Source organism: Phyllobates terribilis, unplaced genomic scaffold (assembly GCF_046119375.1).
Source record: "Phyllobates terribilis strain yellow unplaced genomic scaffold, ASM4611937v1 Scaffold_377__1_contigs__length_1856515, whole genome shotgun sequence".
Classification (NCBI taxonomy): domain Eukaryota; kingdom Metazoa; phylum Chordata; class Amphibia; order Anura; family Dendrobatidae; genus Phyllobates; species Phyllobates terribilis.
This window is the reverse complement of record NW_027363137.1, coordinates 676,578-698,917: the sequence shown is the minus strand read 5'-3', so window position 1 is coordinate 698,917 and position 22,340 is coordinate 676,578. Positions and strand designations below refer to the sequence as shown.

Genomic DNA, 22,340 nt, shown 5'->3' with positions numbered 1-22,340 from the left:
GCTGCTGCTGCTGCTGGCTGTCCAGCAGCAGACTGAAGGTGGCTGCTGCTGTGCACAGGTATATAAAGGTTCAGAGCCTATTATGACACGCGCAGCCAGCGTTCCATTGCCACATTCCATCTACTGCAGGCAGGATACCTGGCTGGCTGAATGTCGCTGAGAAGCTCACAGAGACCGCCATAAGCAACAGTTTAACAGAATGCCACAGACTAATCAACCAAACTTTTTGGGTTGGGTTCTCTTTTATAGTCTGCAGGCATTAAATGAAAGAAGTCAGTGTTCCAGCAGAAGGAGACAACGTTTCAGAAAAGGCATTGTAGCAAACCAAAAAAGAAATTTTAAGCGCAGCAGAGTAACCAGCGCACATACCTGTTAGCTCAGGTGAGTTTAAAAGGCTGCTGTTGATAACAAGGGCATTTGCTAAATAGATGGTGTGTGTGCAACAATATACTGAAAGGTCAATTATATTGTGCAGCTTATCTCACCACCTGTAGTTATTTAGGTGAAAGCTCCAAAATGCTTGCCTAATATGTCTGTTTATCCAAAAGGAAGTAAAAAGGGAGAGCTAGAAAGATAGCATTGCATCACATTACATGGCAATGCAATGCACAGTTGCTGAAGTTGAACCAAAATGAGCTTGTAATCTGGCTTCTGCAACTTTGAACATGAAAAATCCAATGAGGAGAAGAAAAGCAAAGCCAAAGAGTCCATCCCAAAATCCGACAAACAAGCAAAATGAACAAAAAACATTGAATTCAATTCTTTCTGATTTTAGAAACTGCATTAAAGAAGGGGTGCACCGGTCCTGGAGATACTGCAATACCAGGTCAATGCGTGGAGTGGACAGAGCAAGCTCTTTTTCCATCTCCCTGTTCTAAAAATCCATTTAATATATGGTCCCCAGATAGGGGACGTATCAGATATTAAACTGATAAGAACAGATTTTTTTTTTTTTTTTTTTTGATTGAATATATCTTTTATTAGCACAAAAAATAAGTTAACAGACAGTGTACAGTGCCGCAGCCCAGTACACACAGAATTCTACATCATATTTACATAGCATGAGGATACGACGCACTAACTAGACACATCGCACCCCTATGCTACACAAAACACTCAATCTGAAAGAAAAAGCATGTCAATCAATACAGTACGACGAACCGTGATAAGGGATAGGGATTGGGAAAAAGGGGATGGGGAGGGGAAAATCACAGGCCCGAAGCTTTATTGAAAGACAAGACACATAAGGGGAGAGGGGGAGGAGGGGTTTAGTCCTCATCCTCGTCCTCCGGACCGTCCATGATGGAATAGTCTCTGAGCAGGCTGTGGATCAGCCTGCGGCAGTCCTGGATGGACATCCTCTCCCTCCTCAAGATGAGCCGGTTCCTGGCGACCCAAACGGCATCCTTGAAGCAGTTCATAAGGCGCCAAGCCTCCTGGATGGCTCCGACGGTATGAACCCCAGGGAATAGTCCATAAAGCACAGAATGGTGCGATAGGCTCGCCCTGGGGACAGAGTTCCTCAGGTCGTCCTCAAGTGCAGTCAATAGGCGCTGTGCAAATCCGCAGTCCCAAAAAGTGTGCAAAGATGTTTCCTCCACGAAGGGGCACCTTGGGCAGTACCGGGTCTTGCACAGGTTCCGGGCATGCATGAATGACCGGACGGGCAGTCCGCCCTGAATCGCCATCCACGACAAGTCCTTGTGCCCGTTGGTCAGCCTGTCAGACGACACATTTGTCCACACAGTCTCCAGCGTGTCCTGGTGAAGTCCTGTGATGTTCTCCACGTCATCCTTGGCTCTGATTAGCTTGTGGATAGTTTTGGGCTTCCACAAGTCGGGCTTGAGTCCCTCCAGTTGATGCTCCCCCACAAATCGAACGACGTCTCCGTAGAACCATGGCGTCGTCCAGTTGTAGGGGAAGGAGCTGTCCCACTTGTCCCAGCCGAGTCGCCTCCAAAGAGGAAGCAGGAAGAAGTGAGACATGGACCTGCCCGCAGAGCCATTCTTGACTTGCAAAGTCCGGCGGACACAATCACACACAAAAGAGGATCGCAGGAGGGTGGGGATATCTGGAACGCCCTTCCCACCCTTGCGAGGCTCCTTGTACATGACGGCCCGCCTGACTCTGTCCATCTTGGATCCCCAGACAAAGTGAAACACTGTCTTGGTAATGGCCCTGCACACAGTGACGTGTGGGGGCCAGGCCTGCGCCGTGTACTGCAAGACGGGCAGGACCTCATTACGCAGGACGAGTGCCTTACCCTCACAAGTGAGGTGTCTGAGGCTCCAGAGTCCGATCCGTTGCTTCACCTTGGCCAAGCGTTCTTGCCAGGACTTGAGGGCCGCTCCTTCCTTCCCGAACCAGACTCCCAGCACCTTGAGGAAATCCGGTTGAATGTTGAAGGGGAAGGGGGCAGAGGAGGCCGGCTGCCAATCCCCGAAGAGCATGGCTTCCGACTTCCTGCAGTTGACTTTGGCCCCTGAAGCCCGGCCGAACCTCTCACACGTCTGGACGAGGGCGTCGACTGAACCACGATCAGCGCAGAAGACGGTGACGTCGTCCATGTAGAGCGAGCACTTGACCTCGTGTCGTCCCGGACCCGGTGCGGTGATCCCTCTGATCTCTCCATTCTGCCGGATAGCCTCTGCGAAGAGTTCTATAACACAAACAAAAAGAAGAGGTGATAGAGGGCAGCCTTGTCTGACCCCAGAGAGGACAGGGAAGGGGTCAGTCTTCCAGCCGTTCACCAACACCGAGCTGTGGATATCAAAATACATCAGACGGACATACGAACAAAACATGTTACCCAAACCTAACCGGTGCAGAGCTCGGCCCATGAACTCGTGGGAAACCCGGTCGAAGGCCTTCTCCTGATCCAAGGAGACCAGGGCCGCGTGTGCGCGGCGGACCTTGATGTACTCGACCGTGTCCCGCACGAGAGCGAGGCTGTCTGCGATGCGACGTCCAGGGATGCCGCAGGTCTGGTCCGGGTGGATGATCCGTCCGATGACCGTCTTAAGTCGTGTCGCCATCGTCTTGGCCAGGATCTTGTAGTCCACGTTGAGCAGAGTGATGGGACGCCAATTCCTCAGGTCGCACCTCTCTCCCTTCCGCTTGTACAGGATCGTGACCATTCCTTCCCTCAAAGATGGAGGCATTCTACCCTCCACCACCATCTCCTCGTACAGGTCCAACAGGTCCGGACAGATGAGGTCTCCCAGCGCTACATAGAGCTCCGCTGGAAGACCATCACTGCCCGGGGTCCTGCCGGTCCTAAAGGATTTAGCGGCAGAGAGCAATTCGCCCACCATCAGAGGTTTGTCCAAGGCTGCCGTGCCTGCAGGATCAAGATGGTTAGTGATACCTGACAGGAACTTATCAGCAGCGTCGGGGTCGGTAGTCTTGTGGGAGTAGAGTTCGCTGTAGAAGTCGCTGACGACCCTCATCACGTCCTCCTTCCCACGTCGCATGTTTCCGCTCTCGTCTCGCAGCTCGTTCAGGGGCGTGTGACCAGCATGAAGTTTCCTGAAAAAGAATGAGTTACATTTCTCACCCTTCTCCAGATTCTCCACTTTGGAACGGAAGACGATTCGCTTGGACTCCTCCTCAAAGTGCCTTTTCAGGCTCTTCTTGGTCTCCTCCAGCTCCTCCCTCACGTCCCAGCCGCAGTGAAGAAGGTCCTGCAGCGACCGCAGCTCGCGCTGCAGCCCTCTGAAGTCCCTCCTCTTCTCACACGCCTGTTGTCGACCCTTGGCCTGAAAGAAACAGCGAAACTCAAGTTTAACATATTCCCACCAATCAGAGACTGTTTGGAAGCTACCCTTGTAGGACTGCCACATTGCGTAGGCTGCTCTCAGCTCCTCCACGACTTCATCCTGAGCCAGCAGAGCACAATTCAGCTTCCAGGAGCCGGGGCCGGACGGAAAACCGTCGCCGAGGACACCTTGTAAGTGAATGGCTCTGTGGTCGGAGAAGAAGCAGGAGACCATCGAGTGCCTACTCTGCCTGACTGCCCGAGAGGTGAACACAAAGTCAATCCTGGAGCGGAGTGAGCCATCGGGTCGGCTCCACGAATAGTTCGTGGAGCCTCTCCCCATGGAGCCCACCACGTCCTGAAGAGAGGCCTCGGTTACCATCTCGATGAGCAGCTTGGACGTGATGTCCAACTTGGCAGATGTGCCAGAAATACGACCATCCTCCTCGATGGGGCAGTTGAAATCCCCGGCCATCACTAAGGTCCTGGTGGTGGCAAGCTGAAGCCGCAGGGTCTGGAAAAGCTCCAAACGCTCATTCTTCAGTGGGGACGCATACACGTTGATGAACCTGACAGGTTCTCCCGCCCAGTTGCCATCTACAACAAGAGCCCTGCCGCAGATGAGCTTCTGGACGGACTCAAGCGTGAATGCGCCCCCCCTGATCAGAATTGCGACCCCCGCAGACTTGCAGTCACCCCCACCGGACCAGTAGGATGGACCGTGGGACCACTCCCTGGCCAGATGTTTGAAGGACCTAGAGGAGGGAAGGGAACATTCCTGCAACATATAAACATCACACAACTGGGAAGTAAGGAAGGCATAAATAGTCTGACGTCTGAACTTGTCCTTGATGCTCCTGACATTAATGGAAAATAAGTTAATATTAGCCATCATGTAGGGAAAAAAGAAAAAGTTAGCGCAGGCAATACACCTTAGTTACCACTCCGGTCGGGTGGTCCCTCGTCGGTGTTGACTGCTGGTGACGGGATCACCAGCAGGCCCTCTTCCTCCATCTGGTCAAGCAGCGCGGCCTCGATCTCGGCGACCACCAGTTCCTCCTCTTCTGGCTCGGCCACCAGGGTCTCAACCATGTGCTCCATCTCTTCTGGCTCAGGGAGGGTATCCTCCTTTTCGCCTACGAAATCCAGAATCTTCTTTTTGGAGGATTCAGTAGCAGGGCTGTCCTCCACCTTCCTCTTTCCCCGGGTTGGAACTGGGGAGACAAGAAGGGGAAAATCCTCCTCGGAATAGATAGCGGCGGGTGGAGGAAAGGTTAATTCCACCGCTACCATGGTCTGGGGAGGGAGAGTGGCTGCCGGGGCAGGGGAAAGGACACCTGCTGAGGAGTAGGGGAAGGAGGAAGAGGAAGTGGAATCCTCAGCAGGGGTGGCCGGGGTGGGGGGGGATTGGACGGGGGTGGCAGGGGGAGGGATCGAGAGAGGGGTGACAGAACTCTTACCCTCCTTTGACTTTTTCTTCTGCTTCGGAGCTGCTGGGACCGTCGCTGGGGCTTTGGCCACCGACTCCTTGACCGCTTTGGCCTTGGTCGTCTCGGCCTTGGCCGCTGGGGCCTTGGTCGTCGCGTCCTTGAACTTCACAGGCCTGGTCATCGGGTCCTTGTCCTCCGTAGCTGGGGTCGTCGCAACCACCGATGCCCAGGATCTCTCACGCTTGGGGCAATCCTTGTACAGATGAGCCGCCAGCCCACACAGGTTGCAGGACGTCTTCTTCGGGCAGTCCTTCGAGCTGTGTCCCGTCACTCGACAAATCCTGCAGGCATCCTCCTTGCAGTCCTTCATCTCGTGGCCGTTCTTGCCGCATCTCCTGCAGTTCCGCGGCATGTCCGGGTAATAGATGAGGCCATAGGAGTTGCCCAGGGAGAATGTCGGGGGCAGGTGCCGAAGTCCGTCTGAGTACGCCAGGTCCCTGTGAAGTCTAACGGTCACCGACCACTTACCTGTCCAGAAGCCGAGTCCATTGAGGATGTGAGAAGGTTCCTTCACAACCAAACAGAAGCGTCTCAGGAAGGTACAGATGTCTTGGCCTGGGGTGTGCGGGTTGCGCATGGAGACCGTGATCCTCCTTTCGTCCCTCTGGATAGGGCAGCTACCTGTAAAGGCAGAGAAAGAATTATCTGGTCCTTTTGCGCTTACCATTTCCCAGAACCTCCTGCAGGTGTTCACAGTGGCGAAGGTGACGAAGAAGATCCCCGTCAAGAAGGTCTGGATGCTGAGGGTGTCCGACCTGGAGAAGCCTCGATCCAGCAGCATCTTCTGGCAGAACACGTCCGAGGACATGTCCGGCACCCTCCCATCCACTTCCTTCAGCTTCAGGGCCACCGTCTGCCGCATCCATGGCTCCAGGGCTGGAGCTTCGTGGCGGGGCTTCTGGGGTCCCTTCTGCTGGCCAGTCGTGGAGGCAGAGTCCTTGGGGTCAGAATCGGCTCCTGGCTGGGCCCTCCTGGCTGTCCCCTGCTCCAGGCTCTTCTTTTCGGCCTTCCTCGCAGCGCTTGCCATGGCTTTCCTCCTGCAGTTACTTCTTGGAGCTGGATCTGGAACTTTTCCCGGAATGGGTGGAGCTATGCAGATTCTTCTCCCGTCGTGTTCTGGACAAATTCCCCGAAAGGTCTTTGTCTCGATGATTTTCTTCCTCGAAGATTCCACAGGACAGCCCGATTCTTCTCCGAGTCTTCGTCTTCTTCTGGATTCTTTAGAGCTTCTTCCTCCCACCGATATCCGCCTTCCTTCTCCGATGTCAGCTGGGCTCCGAAGCTCTTCTCCTTCCGAGTTCGATCGCTCTCGTCAAGTGTAGATCATAGCTCTTGTGTTCTTATAAGAACAGATACTACACTTGATCTTAGCCAAAAGGCCGAGAAGCGATAACCAGAATTGGTTTCAAACTACGGAGCCACCCAAGGATCCTGAAAAGTCCATTTGTGGAGATGAGCTCCTGGACTCCCGTTAAGAAGACATGTTGTCAACCTCTAGATCCCTTACATGCCTGCACTTTTCGGCTTGCTGCTGCTGCAATCCACGCGTTTTAGATCTGCATAACTCCACCTCTTTAAACACAGCACCTTCACCCCCTGCTGTTCCCACCCGCCTCAACACCGTTGGAAGGGAGGAGAACCAATTAAGGCGGGGGGTGGGGTGGAACGAGCAGCTGTCTACCCTTAGCAGGAGGGCTCCTGATTACATACCTCTCCTGCTGCTGCTGCTGCTGGCTGTCCAGCAGCAGACTGAAGGTGGCTGCTGCTGTGCACAGGTATATAAAGGCTCAGAGCCTATTATGACACGCGCAGCCAGCGTTCCATTGCCACATTCCATCTACTGCAGGCAGGATACCTGGCTGGCTGAATGTCGCTGAGAAGCTCACAGAGACCGCCATAAGCAACAGTTTAACAGAATGCCACAGACTAATCAACCAAACTTTTTGGGTTGGGTTCTCTTTTATAGTCTGCAGGCATTAAATGAAAGAAGTCAGTGTTCCAGCAGAAGGAGACAACGTTTCAGAAAAGGCATTGTAGCAAACCAAAAAAGAAATTTTAAGCGCAGCAGAGTAACCAGCGCACATACCTGTTAGCTCAGGTGAGTTTAAAAGGCTGCTGTTGATAACAAGGGCATTTGCTAAATAGATGGTGTGTGTGCAACAATATACTGAAAGGTCAATTATATTGTGCAGCTTATCTCACCACCTGTAGTTATTTAGGTGAAAGCTCCAAAATGCTTGCCTAATATGTCTATTTATCCAAAAGGAAGTAAAAAGGGAGAGCTAGAAAGATAGCATTGCATCACATTACATGGCAATGCAATGCACAGTTGCTGAAGTTGAACCAAAATGAGCTTGTAATCTGGCTTCTGCAACTTTGAACATGAAAAATCCAATGAGGAGAAGAAAAGCAAAGCCAAAGAGTCCATCCCAAAATCCGACAAACAAGCAAAATGAACAAAAAACATTGAATTCAATTCTTTCTGATTTTAGAAACTGCATTAAAGAAGGGGTGCACCGGTCCTGGAGATACTGCAATACCAGGTCAATGCGTGGAGTGGACAGAGCAAGCTCTTTTTCCATCTCCCTGTTCTAAAAATCCATTTAATATATGGTCCCCAGATAGGGGACGTATCAGATATTAAACTGATAAGAACAGATACTACACTTGATCTTAGCCAAAAGGCCGAGAAGCGATAACCAGAATTGGTTTCAAACTACGGAGCCACCCAAGGATCCTGAAAAGTCCATTTGTGGAGATGAGCTCCTGGACTCCCGTTAAGAAGACATGTTGTCAACCTCTAGATCCCTTACATGCCTGCACTTTTCGGCTTGCTGCTGCTGCAATCCACACGTTTTAGATCTGCATAACTCCACCTCTTTAAACACAGCACCTTCACCCCCTGCTGTTCCCACCCGCCTCAACACCGTTGGAAGGGAGGAGAACCAATTAAGGCGGGGGGTGGGGTGGAACGAGCAGCTGTCTACCCTTAGCAGGAGGGCTCCTGATTACATACCTCTCCTGCTGCTGCTGCTGCTGGCTGTCCAGCAGCAGACTGAAGGTGGCTGCTGCTGTGCACAGGTATATAAAGGCTCAGAGCCTATTATGACACGCGCAGCCAGCGTTCCATTGCCACATTCCATCTACTGCAGGCAGGATACCTGGCTGGCTGAATGTCGCTGAGAAGCTCACAGAGACCGCCATAAGCAACAGTTTAACAGAATGCCACAGACTAATCAACCAAACTTTTTGGGTTGGGTTCTCTTTTATAGTCTGCAGGCATTAAATGAAAGAAGTCAGTGTTCCAGCAGAAGGAGACAACGTTTCAGAAAAGGCATTGTAGCAAACCAAAAAAGAAATTTTAAGCGCAGCAGAGTAACCAGCGCACATACCTGTTAGCTCAGGTGAGTTTAAAAGGCTGCTGTTGATAACAAGGGCATTTGCTAAATAGATGGTGTGTGTGCAACAATATACTGAAAGGTCAATTATATTGTGCAGCTTATCTCACCACCTGTAGTTATTTAGGTGAAAGCTCCAAAATGCTTGCCTAATATGTCTGTTTATCCAAAAGGAAGTAAAAAGGAGAGCTAGAAAGATAGCATTGCATCACATTACATGGCAATGCAATGCACAGTTGCTGAAGTTGAACCAAAATGAGCTTGTAATCTGGCTTCTGCAACTTTGAACATGAAAAATCCAATGAGGAGAAGAAAAGCAAAGCCAAAGAGTCCATCCCAAAATCCGACAAACAAGCAAAATGAACAAAAAACATTGAATTCAATTCTTTCTGATTTTAGAAACTGCATTAAAGAAGGGGTGCACCGGTCCTGGAGATACTGCAATACCAGGTCAATGCGTGGAGTGGACAGAGCAAGCTCTTTTTCCATCTCCCTGTTCTAAAAATCCATTTAATATATGGTCCCCAGATAGGGGACGTATCAGATATTAAACTGATAAGAACAGATACTACACTTGATCTTAGCCAAAAGGCCGAGAAGCGATAACCAGAATTGGTTTCAAACTACGGAGCCACCCAAGGATCCTGAAAAGTCCATTTGTGGAGATGAGCTCCTGGACTCCCGTTAAGAAGACATGTTGTCAACCTCTAGATCCCTTACATGCCTGCACTTTTCGGCTTGCTGCTGCTGCAATCCACGCGTTTTAGATCTGCATAACTCCACCTCTTTAAACACAGCACCTTCACCCCCTGCTGTTCCCACCCGCCTCAACACCGTTGGAAGGGAGGAGAACCAATTAAGGCGGGGGGTGGGGTGGAACGAGCAGCTGTCTACCCTTAGCAGGAGGGCTCCTGATTACATACCTCTCCTGCTGCTGCTGCTGCTGGCTGTCCAGCAGCAGACTGAAGGTGGCTGCTGCTGTGCACAGGTATATAAAGGCTCAGAGCCTATTATGACACGCGCAGCCAGCGTTCCATTGCCACATTCCATCTACTGCAGGCAGGATACCTGGCTGGCTGAATGTCGCTGAGAAGCTCACAGAGACCGCCATAAGCAACAGTTTAACAGAATGCCACAGACTAATCAACCAAACTTTTTGGGTTGGGTTCTCTTTTATAGTCTGCAGGCATTAAATGAAAGAAGTCAGTGTTCCAGCAGAAGGAGACAACGTTTCAGAAAAGGCATTGTAGCAAACCAAAAAAGAAATTTTAAGCGCAGCAGAGTAACCAGCGCACATACCTGTTAGCTCAGGTGAGTTTAAAAGGCTGCTGTTGATAACAAGGGCATTTGCTAAATAGATGGTGTGTGTGCAACAATATACTGAAAGGTCAATTATATTGTGCAGCTTATCTCACCACCTGTAGTTATTTAGGTGAAAGCTCCAAAATGCTTGCCTAATATGTCTGTTTATCCAAAAGGAAGTAAAAAGGGAGAGCTAGAAAGATAGCATTGCATCACATTACATGGCAATGCAATGCACAGTTGCTGAAGTTGAACCAAAATGAGCTTGTAATCTGGCTTCTGCAACTTTGAACATGAAAAATCCAATGAGGAGAAGAAAAGCAAAGCCAAAGAGTCCATCCCAAAATCCGACAAACAAGCAAAATGAACAAAAAACATTGAATTCAATTCTTTCTGATTTTAGAAACTGCATTAAAGAAGGGGTGCACCGGTCCTGGAGATACTGCAATACCAGGTCAATGCGTGGAGTGGACAGAGCAAGCTCTTTTTCCATCTCCCTGTTCTAAAAATCCATTTAATATATGGTCCCCAGATAGGGGACGTATCAGATATTAAACTGATAAGAACAGATACTACGCTTGATCTTAGCCAAAAGGCCGAGAAGCGATAACCAGAATTGGTTTCAAACTACGGAGCCACCCAAGGATCCTGAAAAGTCCATTTGTGGAGATGAGCTCCTGGACTCCCGTTAAGAAGACATGTTGTCAACCTCTAGATCCCTTACATGCCTGCACTTTTCGGCTTGCTGCTGCTGCAATCCACGCGTTTTAGATCTGCATAACTCCACCTCTTTAAACACAGCACCTTCACCCCCTGCTGTTCCCACCCGCCTCAACACCGTTGGAAGGGAGGAGAACCAATTAAGGCGGGGGGTGGGGTGGAACGAGCAGCTGTCTACCCTTAGCAGGAGGGCTCCTGATTACATACCTCTCCTGCTGCTGCTGCTGCTGGCTGTCCAGCAGCAGACTGAAGGTGGCTGCTGCTGTGCACAGGTATATAAAGGCTCAGAGCCTATTATGACACGCGCAGCCAGCGTTCCATTGCCACATTCCATCTACTGCAGGCAGGATACCTGGCTGGCTGAATGTCGCTGAGAAGCTCACAGAGACCGCCATAAGCAACAGTTTAACAGAATGCCACAGACTAATCAACCAAACTTTTTGGGTTGGGTTCTCTTTTATAGTCTGCAGGCATTAAATGAAAGAAGTCAGTGTTCCAGCAGAAGGAGACAACGTTTCAGAAAAGGCATTGTAGCAAACCAAAAAATAAATTTTAAGCGCAGCAGAGTAACCAGCGCACATACCTGTTAGCTCAGGTGAGTTTAAAAGGCTGCTGTTGATAACAAGGGCATTTGCTAAATAGATGGTGTGTGTGCAACAATATACTGAAAGGTCAATTATATTGTGCAGCTTATCTCACCACCTGTAGTTATTTAGGTGAAAGCTCCAAAATGCTTGCCTAATATGTCTGTTTATCCAAAAGGAAGTAAAAAGGGAGAGCTAGAAAGATAGCATTGCATCACATTACATGGCAATGCAATGCACAGTTGCTGAAGTTGAACCAAAATGAGCTTGTAATCTGGCTTCTGCAACTTTGAACATGAAAAATCCAATGAGGAGAAGAAAAGCAAAGCCAAAGAGTCCATCCCAAAATCCGACAAACAAGCAAAATGAACAAAAAACATTGAATTCAATTCTTTCTGATTTTAGAAACTGCATTAAAGAAGGGGTGCACCGGTCCTGGAGATACTGCAATACCAGGTCAATGCGTGGAGTGGACAGAGCAAGCTCTTTTTCCATCTCCCTGTTCTAAAAATCCATTTAATATATGGTCCCCAGATAGGGGACGTATCAGATATTAAACTGATAAGAACAGATACTACACTTGATCTTAGCCAAAAGGCCGAGAAGCGATAACCAGAATTGGTTTCAAACTACGGAGCCACCCAAGGATCCTGAAAAGTCCATTTGTGGAGATGAGCTCCTGGACTCCCGTTAAGAAGACATGTTGTCAACCTCTAGATCCCTTACATGCCTGCACTTTTCGGCTTGCTGCTGCTGCAATCCACGCGTTTTAGATCTGCATAACTCCACCTCTTTAAACACAGCACCTTCACCCCCTGCTGTTCCCACCCGCCTCAACACCGTTGGAAGGGAGGAGAACCAATTAAGGCGGGGGGTGGGGTGGAACGAGCAGCTGTCTACCCTTAGCAGGAGGGCTCCTGATTACATACCTCTCCTGCTGCTGCTGCTGCTGGCTGTCCAGCAGCAGACTGAAGGTGGCTGCTGCTGTGCACAGGTATATAAAGGCTCAGAGCCTATTATGACACGCGCAGCCAGCGTTCCATTGCCACATTCCATCTACTGCAGGCAGGATACCTGGCTGGCTGAATGTCGCTGAGAAGCTCACAGAGACCGCCATAAGCAACAGTTTAACAGAATGCCACAGACTAATCAACCAAACTTTTTGGGTTGGGTTCTCTTTTATAGTCTGCAGGCATTAAATGAAAGAAGTCAGTGTTCCAGCAGAAGGAGACAACGTTTCAGAAAAGGCATTGTAGCAAACCAAAAAATAAATTTTAAGCGCAGCAGAGTAACCAGCGCACATACCTGTTAGCTCAGGTGAGTTTAAAAGGCTGCTGTTGATAACAAGGGCATTTGCTAAATAGATGGTGTGTGTGCAACAATATACTGAAAGGTCAATTATATTGTGCAGCTTATCTCACCACCTGTAGTTATTTAGGTGAAAGCTCCAAAATGCTTGCCTAATATGTCTGTTTATCCAAAAGGAAGTAAAAAGGGAGAGCTAGAAAGATAGCATTGCATCACATTACATGGCAATGCAATGCACAGTTGCTGAAGTTGAACCAAAATGAGCTTGTAATCTGGCTTCTGCAACTTTGAACATGAAAAATCCAATGAGGAGAAGAAAAGCAAAGCCAAAGAGTCCATCCCAAAATCCGACAAACAAGCAAAATGAACAAAAAACATGGAATTCAATTCTTTCTGATTTTAGAAACTGCATTAAAGAAGGGGTGCACCGGTCCTGGAGATACTGCAATACCAGGTCAATGCGTGGAGTGGACAGAGCAAGCTCTTTTTCCATCTCCCTGTTCTAAAAATCCATTTAATATATGGTCCCCAGATAGGGGACGTATCAGATATTAAACTGATAAGAACAGATACTACGCTTGATCTTAGCCAAAAGGCCGAGAAGCGATAACCAGAATTGGTTTCAAACTACGGAGCCACCCAAGGATCCTGAAAAGTCCATTTGTGGAGATGAGCTCCTGGACTCCCGTTAAGAAGACATGTTGTCAACCTCTAGATCCCTTACATGCCTGCACTTTTCGGCTTGCTGCTGCTGCAATCCACGCGTTTTAGATCTGCATAACTCCACCTCTTTAAACACAGCACCTTCACCCCCTGCTGTTCCCACCCGCCTCAACACCGTTGGAAGGGAGGAGAACCAATTAAGGCGGGGGGTGGGGTGGAACGAGCAGCTGTCTACCCTTAGCAGGAGGGCTCCTGATTACATACCTCTCCTGCTGCTGCTGCTGCTGGCTGTCCAGCAGCAGACTGAAGGTGGCTGCTGCTGTGCACAGGTATATAAAGGCTCAGAGCCTATTATGACACGCGCAGCCAGCGTTCCATTGCCACATTCCATCTACTGCAGGCAGGATACCTGGCTGGCTGAATGTCGCTGAGAAGCTCACAGAGACCGCCATAAGCAACAGTTTAACAGAATGCCACAGACTAATCAACCAAACTTTTTGGGTTGGGTTCTCTTTTATAGTCTGCAGGCATTAAATGAAAGAAGTCAGTGTTCCAGCAGAAGGAGACAACGTTTCAGAAAAGGCATTGTAGCAAACCAAAAAATAAATTTTAAGCGCAGCAGAGTAACCAGCGCACATACCTGTTAGCTCAGGTGAGTTTAAAAGGCTGCTGTTGATAACAAGGGCATTTGCTAAATAGATGGTGTGTGTGCAACAATATACTGAAAGGTCAATTATATTGTGCAGCTTATCTCACCACCTGTAGTTATTTAGGTGAAAGCTCCAAAATGCTTGCCTAATATGTCTGTTTATCCAAAAGGAAGTAAAAAGGGAGAGCTAGAAAGATAGCATTGCATCACATTACATGGCAATGCAATGCACAGTTGCTGAAGTTGAACCAAAATGAGCTTGTAATCTGGCTTCTGCAACTTTGAACATGAAAAATCCAATGAGGAGAAGAAAAGCAAAGCCAAAGAGTCCATCCCAAAATCCGACAAACAAGCAAAATGAACAAAAAACATTGAATTCAATTCTTTCTGATTTTAGAAACTGCATTAAAGAAGGGGTGCACCGGTCCTGGAGATACTGCAATACCAGGTCAATGCGTGGAGTGGACAGAGCAAGCTCTTTTTCCATCTCCCTGTTCTAAAAATCCATTTAATATATGGTCCCCAGATAGGGGACGTATCAGATATTAAACTGATAAGAACAGATTTTTTGATTGAAGCTGCATCCAAGGCACTGAAAAATGTGACCGAAGTCACACCAAAACAGCGCACGAGGCGAGGATTCATGTGGACCCTTCCCGGAGGAGAGGGTCCCCAATAAACCATCCCCATCCCTCCGAGCCAGAAGGCCACAGCGAGGGTCAGGGATCTCCGATGCTCTCCCTAGCCGAAGCCGGAGAAGAGCCGTTTTCGTGCTCCCAGCTTCCATCTAGGCTGCCACCCTAGTGGAGCTGGAGCCTGTGTTGGTTTCTCAGCCCAAAGCTGACCGGACCTCCGACCGGGTTTATAAAAATTCCCCTTCCTAGCCCGGAGGCCAGGAATAGGGGGGGTTGCTCAGAAAGTATGATTGGCAAAGGTGCGGCGTGCTACGAAGCCAAGTCTTTCTGGGGTTCCCAGTCCCAGTAAGCTTGGACTCCCACCAGGGCGCCTACTCCTGGGGCACATTGCTCCAAAGCCCTCACACTTACCCAGACTAGTGACTTCGATCCTGGAGGGCCATGTTTTCCATCAGATAACTCTATGAGCCACCTGGCGTACTAACAAGTGCACCAAACCAGTGTGTAATATGCATCAATTTACTAGGGCAGCCCAAGGACAAAACTGCCTTTTTAAATGATACTACACTTGATCTTAGCCAAAAGGCCGAGAAGCGATAACCAGAATTGGTTTCAAACTACGGAGCCACCCAAGGATCCTGAAAAGTCCATTTGTGGAGATGAGCTCCTGGACTCCCGTTAAGAAGACATGTTGTCAACCTCTAGATCCCTTACATGCCTGCACTTTTCGGCTTGCTGCTGCTGCAATCCACGCGTTTTAGATCTGCATAACTCCACCTCTTTAAACACAGCACCTTCACCCCCTGCTGTTCCCACCCGCCTCAACACCGTTGGAAGGGAGGAGAACCAATTAAGGCGGGGGGTGGGGTGGAACGAGCAGCTGTCTACCCTTAGCAGGAGGGCTCCTGATTACATACCTCTCCTGCTGCTGCTGCTGCTGGCTGTCCAGCAGCAGACTGAAGGTGGCTGCTGCTGTGCACAGGTATATAAAGGCTCAGAGCCTATTATGACACGCGCAGCCAGCGTTCCATTGCCACATTCCATCTACTGCAGGCAGGATACCTGGCTGGCTGAATGTCGCTGAGAAGCTCACAGAGACCGCCATAAGCAACAGTTTAACAGAATGCCACAGACTAATCAACCAAACTTTTTGGGTTGGGTTCTCTTTTATAGTCTGCAGGCATTAAATGAAAGAAGTCAGTGTTCCAGCAGAAGGAGACAACGTTTCAGAAAAGGCATTGTAGCAAACCAAAAAAGAAATTTTAAGCGCAGCAGAGTAACCAGCGCACATACCTGTTAGCTCAGGTGAGTTTAAAAGGCTGCTGTTGATAACAAGGGCATTTGCTAAATAGATGGTGTGTGTGCAACAATATACTGAAAGGTCAATTATATTGTGCAGCTTATCTCACCACCTGTAGTTATTTAGGTGAAAGCTCCAAAATGCTTGCCTAATATGTCTGTTTATCCAAAAGGAAGTAAAAAGGGAGAGCTAGAAAGATAGCATTGCATCACATTACATGGCAATGCAATGCACAGTTGCTGAAGTTGAACCAAAATGAGCTTGTAATCTGGCTTCTGCAACTTTGAACATGAAAAATCCAATGAGGAGAAGAAAAGCAAAGCCAAAGAGTCCATCCCAAAATCCGACAAACAAGCAAAATGAACAAAAAACATTGAATTCAATTCTTTCTGATTTTAGAAACTGCATTAAAGAAGGGGTGCACCGGTCCTGGAGATACTGCAATACCAGGTCAATGCGTGGAGTGGACAGAGCAAGCTCTTTTTCCATCTCCCTGTTCTAAAAATCCATTTAATATATGGTCCCCAGATAGGGGACGTATCAGATATTAAACTGATAAGAACAGATACTACACTTGATCTTAGCCAAAAGGCCGAGAAGCGATAACCAGAATTGGTTTCAAACTACGGAGCCACCCAAGGATCCTGAAAAGTCCATTTGTGGAGATGAGCTCCTGGACTCCCGTTAAGAAGACATGTTGTCAACCTCTAGATCCCTTACATGCCTGCACTTTTCGGCTTGCTGCTGCTGCAATCCACGCGTTTTAGATCTGCATAACTCCACCTCTTTAAACACAGCACCTTCACCCCCTGCTGTTCCCACCCGCCTCAACACCGTTGGAAGGGAGGAGAACCAATTAAGGCGGGGGGTGGGGTGGAACGAGCAGCTGTCTACCCTTAGCAGGAGGGCTCCTGATTACATACCTCTCCTGCTGCTGCTGGCTGTCCAGCAGCAGACTGAAGGTGGCTGCTGCTGTGCACAGGTATATAAAGGCTCAGAGCCTATTATGACACGCGCAGCCAGCGTTCCATTGCCACATTCCATCTACTGCAGGCAGGATACCTGGCTGGCTGAATGTCGCTGAGAAGCTCACAGAGACCGCCATAAGCAACAGTTTAACAGAATGCCACAGACTAATCAACCAAACTTTTTGGGTTGGGTTCTCTTTTATAGTCTGCAGGCATTAAATGAAAGAAGTCAGTGTTCCAGCAGAAGGAGACAACGTTTCAGAAAAGGCATTGTAGCAAACCAAAAAAGAAATTTTAAGCGCAGCAGAGTAACCAGCGCACATACCTGTTAGCTCAGGTGAGTTTAAAAGGCTGCTGTTGATAACAAGGGCATTTGCTAAATAGATGGTGTGTGTGCAACAATATACTGAAAGGTCAATTATATTGTGCAGCTTATCTCACCACCTGTAGTTATTTAGGTGAAAGCTCCAAAATGCTTGCCTAATATGTCTGTTTATCCAAAAGGAAGTAAAAAGGGAGAGCTAGAAAGATAGCATTGCATCACATTACATGGCAATGCAATGCACAGTTGCTGAAGTTGAACCAAAATGAGCTTGTAATCTGGCTTCTGCAACTTTGAACATGAAAAATCCAATGAGGAGAAGAAAAGCAAAGCCAAAGAGTCCATCCCAAAATCCGACAAACAAGCAAAATGAACAAAAAACATTGAATTCAATTCTTTCTGATTTTAGAAACTGCATTAAAGAAGGGGTGCACCGGTCCTGGAGATACTGCAATACCAGGTCAATGCGTGGAGTGGACAGAGCAAGCTCTTTTTCCATCTCCCTGTTCTAAAAATCCATTTAATATATGGTCCCCAGATAGGGGACGTATCAGATATTAAACTGATAAGAACAGATACTACACTTGATCTTAGCCAAAAGGCCGAGAAGCGATAACCAGAATTGGTTTCAAACTACGGAGCCACCCAAGGATCCTGAAAAGTCCATTTGTGGAGATGAGCTCCTGGACTCCCGTTAAGAAGACATGTTGTCAACCTGTAGATCCCTTACATGCCTGCACTTTTCGGCTTGCTGCTGCTGCAATCCACGCGTTTTAGATCTGCATAACTCCACCTCTTTAAACACAGCACCTTCACCCCCTGCTGTTCCCACCCGCCTCAACACCGTTGGAAGGGAGGAGAACCAATTAAGGCGGGGGGTGGGGTGGAACGAGCAGCTGTCTACCCTTAGCAGGAGGGCTCCTGATTACATACCTCTCCTGCTGCTGCTGCTGCTGGCTGTCCAGCAGCAGACTGAAGGTGGCTGCTGCTGTGCACAGGTATATAAAGGCTCAGAGCCTATTATGACACGCGCAGCCAGCGTTCCATTGCCACATTCCATCTACTGCAGGCAGGATACCTGGCTGGCTGAATGTCGCTGAGAAGCTCACAGAGACCGCCATAAGCAACAGTTTAACAGAATGCCACAGACTAATCAACCAAACTTTTTGGGTTGGGTTCTCTTTTATAGTCTGCAGGCATTAAATGAAAGAAGTCAGTGTTCCAGCAGAAGGAGACAACGTTTCAGAAAAGGCATTGTAGCAAACCAAAAAAGAAATTTTAAGCGCAGCAGAGTAACCAGCGCACATACCTGTTAGCTCAGGTGAGTTTAAAAGGCTGCTGTTGATAACAAGGGCATTTGCTAAATAGATGGTGTGTGTGCAACAATATACTGAAAGGTCAATTATATTGTGCAGCTTATCTCACCACCTGTAGTTATTTAGGTGAAAGCTCCAAAATGCTTGCCTAATATGTCTGTTTATCCAAAAGGAAGTAAAAAGGGAGAGCTAGAAAGATAGCATTGCATCACATTACATGGCAATGCAATGCACAGTTGCTGAAGTTGAACCAAAATGAGCTTGTAATCTGGCTTCTGCAACTTTGAACATGAAAAATCCAATGAGGAGAAGAAAAGCAAAGCCAAAGAGTCCATCCCAAAATCCGACAAACAAGCAAAATGAACAAAAAACATTGAATTCAATTCTTTCTGATTTTAGAAACTGCATTAAAGAAGGGGTGCACCGGTCCTGGAGATACTGCAATACCAGGTCAATGCGTGGAGTGGACAGAGCAAGCTCTTTTTCCATCTCCCTGTTCTAAAAATCCATTTAATATATGGTCCCCAGATAGGGGACGTATCAGATATTAAACTGATAAGAACAGATACTACACTTGATCTTAGCCAAAAGGCCGAGAAGCGATAACCAGAATTGGTTTCAAACTACGGAGCCACCCAAGGATCCTGAAAAGTCCATTTGTGGAGATGAGCTCCTGGACTCCCGTTAAGAAGACATGTTGTCAACCTCTAGATCCCTTACATGCCTGCACTTTTCGGCTTGCTGCTGCTGCAATCCACGCGTTTTAGATCTGCATAACTCCACCTCTTTAAACACAGCACCTTCACCCCCTGCTGTTCCCACCCGCCTCAACACCGTTGGAAGGCAGGAGAACCAATTAAGGCGGGGGGTGGGGTGGAACGAGCAGCTGTCTACCCTTAGCAGGAGGGCTCCTGATTACATACCTCTCCTGCTGCTGCTGCTGCTGGCTGTCCAGCAGCAGACTGAAGGTGGCTGCTGCTGTGCACAGGTATATAAAGGCTCAGAGCCTATTATGACACGCGCAGCCAGCGTTCCATTGCCACATTCCATCTACTGCAGGCAGGATACCTGGCTGGCTGAATGTCGCTGAGAAGCTCACAGAGACCGCCATAAGCAACAGTTTAACAGAATGCCACAGACTAATCAACCAAACTTTTTGGGTTGGGTTCTCTTTTATAGTCTGCAGGCATTAAATGAAAGAAGTCAGTGTTCCAGCAGAAGGAGACAACGTTTCAGAAAAGGCATTGTAGCAAACCAAAAAAGAAATTTTAAGCGCAGCAGAGTAACCAGCGCACATACCTGTTAGCTCAGGTGAGTTTAAAAGGCTGCTGTTGATAACAAGGGCATTTGCTAAATAGATGGTGTGTGTGCAACAATATACTGAAAGGTCAATTATATTGTGCAGCTTATCTCACCACCTGTAGTTATTTAGGTGAAAGCTCCAAAATGCTTGCCTAATATGTCTGTTTATCCAAAAGGAAGTAAAAAGGGAGAGCTAGAAAGATAGCATTGCATCACATTACATGGCAATGCAATGCACAGTTGCTGAAGTTGAACCAAAATGAGCTTGTAATCTGGCTTCTGCAACTTTGAACATGAAAAATCCAATGAGGAGAAGAAAAGCAAAGCCAAAGAGTCCATCCCAAAATCCGACAAACAAGCAAAATGAACAAAAAACATTGAATTCAATTCTTTCTGATTTTAGAAACTGCATTAAAGAAGGGGTGCACCGGTCCTGGAGATACTGCAATACCAGGTCAATGCGTGGAGTGGACAGAGCAAGCTCTTTTTCCATCTCCCTGTTCTAAAAATCCATTTAATATATGGTCCCCAGATAGGGGACGTATCAGATATTAAACTGATAAGAACAGATACTACACTTGATCTTAGCCAAAAGGCCGAGAAGCGATAACCAGAATTGGTTTCAAACTACGGAGCCACCCAAGGATCCTGAAAAGTCCATTTGTGGAGATGAGCTCCTGGACTCCCGTTAAGAAGACATGTTGTCAACCTCTAGATCCCTTACATGCCTGCACTTTTCGGCTTGCTGCTGCTGCAATCCACGCGTTTTAGATCTGCATAACTCCACCTCTTTAAACACAGCACCTTCACCCCCTGCTGTTCCCACCCGCCTCAACACCGTTGGAAGGGAGGAGAACCAATTAAGGCGGGGGGTGGGGTGGAACGAGCAGCTGTCTACCCTTAGCAGGAGGGCTCCTGATTACATACCTCTCCTGCTGCTGCTGCTGCTGGCTGTCCAGCAGCAGACTGAAGGTGGCTGCTGCTGTGCACAGGTATATAAAGGCTCAGAGCCTATTATGACACGCGCAGCCAGCGTTCCATTGCCACATTCCATCTACTGCAGGCAGGATACCTGGCTGGCTGAATGTCGCTGAGAAGCTCACAGAGACCGCCATAAGCAACAGTTTAACAGAATGCCACAGACTAATCAACCAAACTTTTTGGGTTGGGTTCTCTTTTATAGTCTGCAGGCATTAAATGAAAGAAGTCAGTGTTCCAGCAGAAGGAGACAACGTTTCAGAAAAGGCATTGTAGCAAACCAAAAAAGAAATTTTAAGCGCAGCAGAGTAACCAGCGCACATACCTGTTAGCTCAGGTGAGTTTAAAAGGCTGCTGTTGATAACAAGGGCATTTGCTAAATAGATGGTGTGTGTGCAACAATATACTGAAAGGTCAATTATATTGTGCAGCTTATCTCACCACCTGTAGTTATTTAGGTGAAAGCTCCAAAATGCTTGCCTAATATGTCTGTTTATCCAAAAGGAAGTAAAAAGGGAGAGCTAGAAAGATAGCATTGCATCACATTACATGGCAATGCAATGCACAGTTGCTGAAGTTGAACCAAAATGAGCTTGTAATCTGGCTTCTGCAACTTTGAACATGAAAAATCCAATGAGGAGAAGAAAAGCAAAGCCAAAGAGTCCATCCCAAAATCCGACAAACAAGCAAAATGAACAAAAAACATTGAATTCAATTCTTTCTGATTTTAGAAACTGCATTAAAGAAGGGGTGCACCGGTCCTGGAGATACTGCAATACCAGGTCAATGCGTGGAGTGGACAGAGCAAGCTCTTTTTCCATCTCCCTGTTCTAAAAATCCATTTAATATATGGTCCCCAGATAGGGGACGTATCAGATATTAAACTGATAAGAACAGATACTACACTTGATCTTAGCCAAAAGGCCGAGAAGCGATAACCAGAATTGGTTTCAAACTACGGAGCCACCCAAGGATCCTGAAAAGTCCATTTGTGGAGATGAGCTCCTGGACTCCTGTTAAGAAGACATGTTGTCAACCTCTAGATCCCTTACATGCCTGCACTTTTCGGCTTGCTGCTGCTGCAATCCACGCGTTTTAGATCTGCATAACTCCACCTCTTTAAACACAGCACCTTCACCCCCTGCTGTTCCCACCCGCCTCAACACCGTTGGAAGGGAGGAGAACCAATTAAGGCGGGGGGTGGGGTGGAACGAGCAGCTGTCTACCCTTAGCAGGAGGGCTCCTGATTACATACCTCTCCTGCTGCTGCTGCTGCTGGCTGTCCAGCAGCAGACTGAAGGTGGCTGCTGCTGTGCACAGGTATATAAAGGCTCAGAGCCTATTATGACACGCGCAGCCAGCGTTCCATTGCCACATTCCATCTACTGCAGGCAGGATACCTGGCTGGCTGAATGTCGCTTTGAAGCTCACAGAGACCGCCATAAGCAACAGTTTAACAGAATGCCACAGACTAATCAACCAAACTTTTTGGGTTGGGTTCTCTTTTATAGTCTGCAGGCATTAAATGAAAGAAGTCAGTGTTCCAGCAGAAGGAGACAACGTTTCAGAAAAGGCATTGTAGCAAACCAAAAAAGAAATTTTAAGCGCAGCAGAGTAACCAGCGCACATACCTGTTAGCTCAGGTGAG

General features: G+C 48.0%; 11 non-coding genes and 3 pseudogenes across 11 annotated transcripts; all 14 read right to left on the bottom strand.

Annotated features, from left to right (window-relative positions):
* Positions 1-789: 789 nt before the first annotated feature.
* Positions 790-996, bottom strand: LOC141223761 (U2 spliceosomal RNA; annotated as a pseudogene).
* Positions 997-6,560: 5,564 nt separating this feature from the next.
* Positions 6,561-6,638, bottom strand: LOC141223795 (U2 spliceosomal RNA; annotated as a pseudogene).
* A 1,115-nt stretch (positions 6,639-7,753) lies between these two features.
* Positions 7,754-7,944, bottom strand: LOC141223691 (U2 spliceosomal RNA). Its single transcript, XR_012291254.1, has one exon. It is a non-coding gene; the product is annotated as a U2 spliceosomal RNA (small nuclear RNA).
* A 1,114-nt stretch (positions 7,945-9,058) lies between these two features.
* Positions 9,059-9,249, bottom strand: LOC141223690 (U2 spliceosomal RNA). Its single transcript, XR_012291253.1, has one exon. It is a non-coding gene; the product is annotated as a U2 spliceosomal RNA (small nuclear RNA).
* Positions 9,250-10,364: 1,115 nt separating this feature from the next.
* Positions 10,365-10,555, bottom strand: LOC141223719 (U2 spliceosomal RNA). Its single transcript, XR_012291280.1, has one exon. It is a non-coding gene; the product is annotated as a U2 spliceosomal RNA (small nuclear RNA).
* Positions 10,556-11,670: 1,115 nt separating this feature from the next.
* Positions 11,671-11,861, bottom strand: LOC141223689 (U2 spliceosomal RNA). Its single transcript, XR_012291252.1, has one exon. It is a non-coding gene; the product is annotated as a U2 spliceosomal RNA (small nuclear RNA).
* Positions 11,862-12,976: 1,115 nt separating this feature from the next.
* Positions 12,977-13,167, bottom strand: LOC141223718 (U2 spliceosomal RNA). The gene has a single exon (XR_012291279.1). It is a non-coding gene; the product is annotated as a U2 spliceosomal RNA (small nuclear RNA).
* Positions 13,168-14,282: 1,115 nt separating this feature from the next.
* On the bottom strand, positions 14,283-14,464 carry LOC141223740 (U2 spliceosomal RNA). Its single transcript, XR_012291300.1, has one exon. It is a non-coding gene; the product is annotated as a U2 spliceosomal RNA (small nuclear RNA).
* A 524-nt stretch (positions 14,465-14,988) lies between these two features.
* Positions 14,989-15,104, bottom strand: LOC141223802 (U2 spliceosomal RNA; annotated as a pseudogene).
* Positions 15,105-16,219: 1,115 nt separating this feature from the next.
* On the bottom strand, positions 16,220-16,410 carry LOC141223688 (U2 spliceosomal RNA). Its single transcript, XR_012291251.1, has one exon. It is a non-coding gene; the product is annotated as a U2 spliceosomal RNA (small nuclear RNA).
* A 1,109-nt stretch (positions 16,411-17,519) lies between these two features.
* On the bottom strand, positions 17,520-17,710 carry LOC141223687 (U2 spliceosomal RNA). Its single transcript, XR_012291250.1, has one exon. It is a non-coding gene; the product is annotated as a U2 spliceosomal RNA (small nuclear RNA).
* Positions 17,711-18,825: 1,115 nt separating this feature from the next.
* On the bottom strand, positions 18,826-19,016 carry LOC141223685 (U2 spliceosomal RNA). Its single transcript, XR_012291248.1, has one exon. It is a non-coding gene; the product is annotated as a U2 spliceosomal RNA (small nuclear RNA).
* Positions 19,017-20,131: 1,115 nt separating this feature from the next.
* LOC141223684 (U2 spliceosomal RNA) lies at positions 20,132-20,322 on the bottom strand. Its single transcript, XR_012291247.1, has one exon. It is a non-coding gene; the product is annotated as a U2 spliceosomal RNA (small nuclear RNA).
* Positions 20,323-21,437: 1,115 nt separating this feature from the next.
* Positions 21,438-21,628, bottom strand: LOC141223683 (U2 spliceosomal RNA). Its single transcript, XR_012291246.1, has one exon. It is a non-coding gene; the product is annotated as a U2 spliceosomal RNA (small nuclear RNA).
* Between the last annotated feature and the right edge of the window lie 712 nt (positions 21,629-22,340).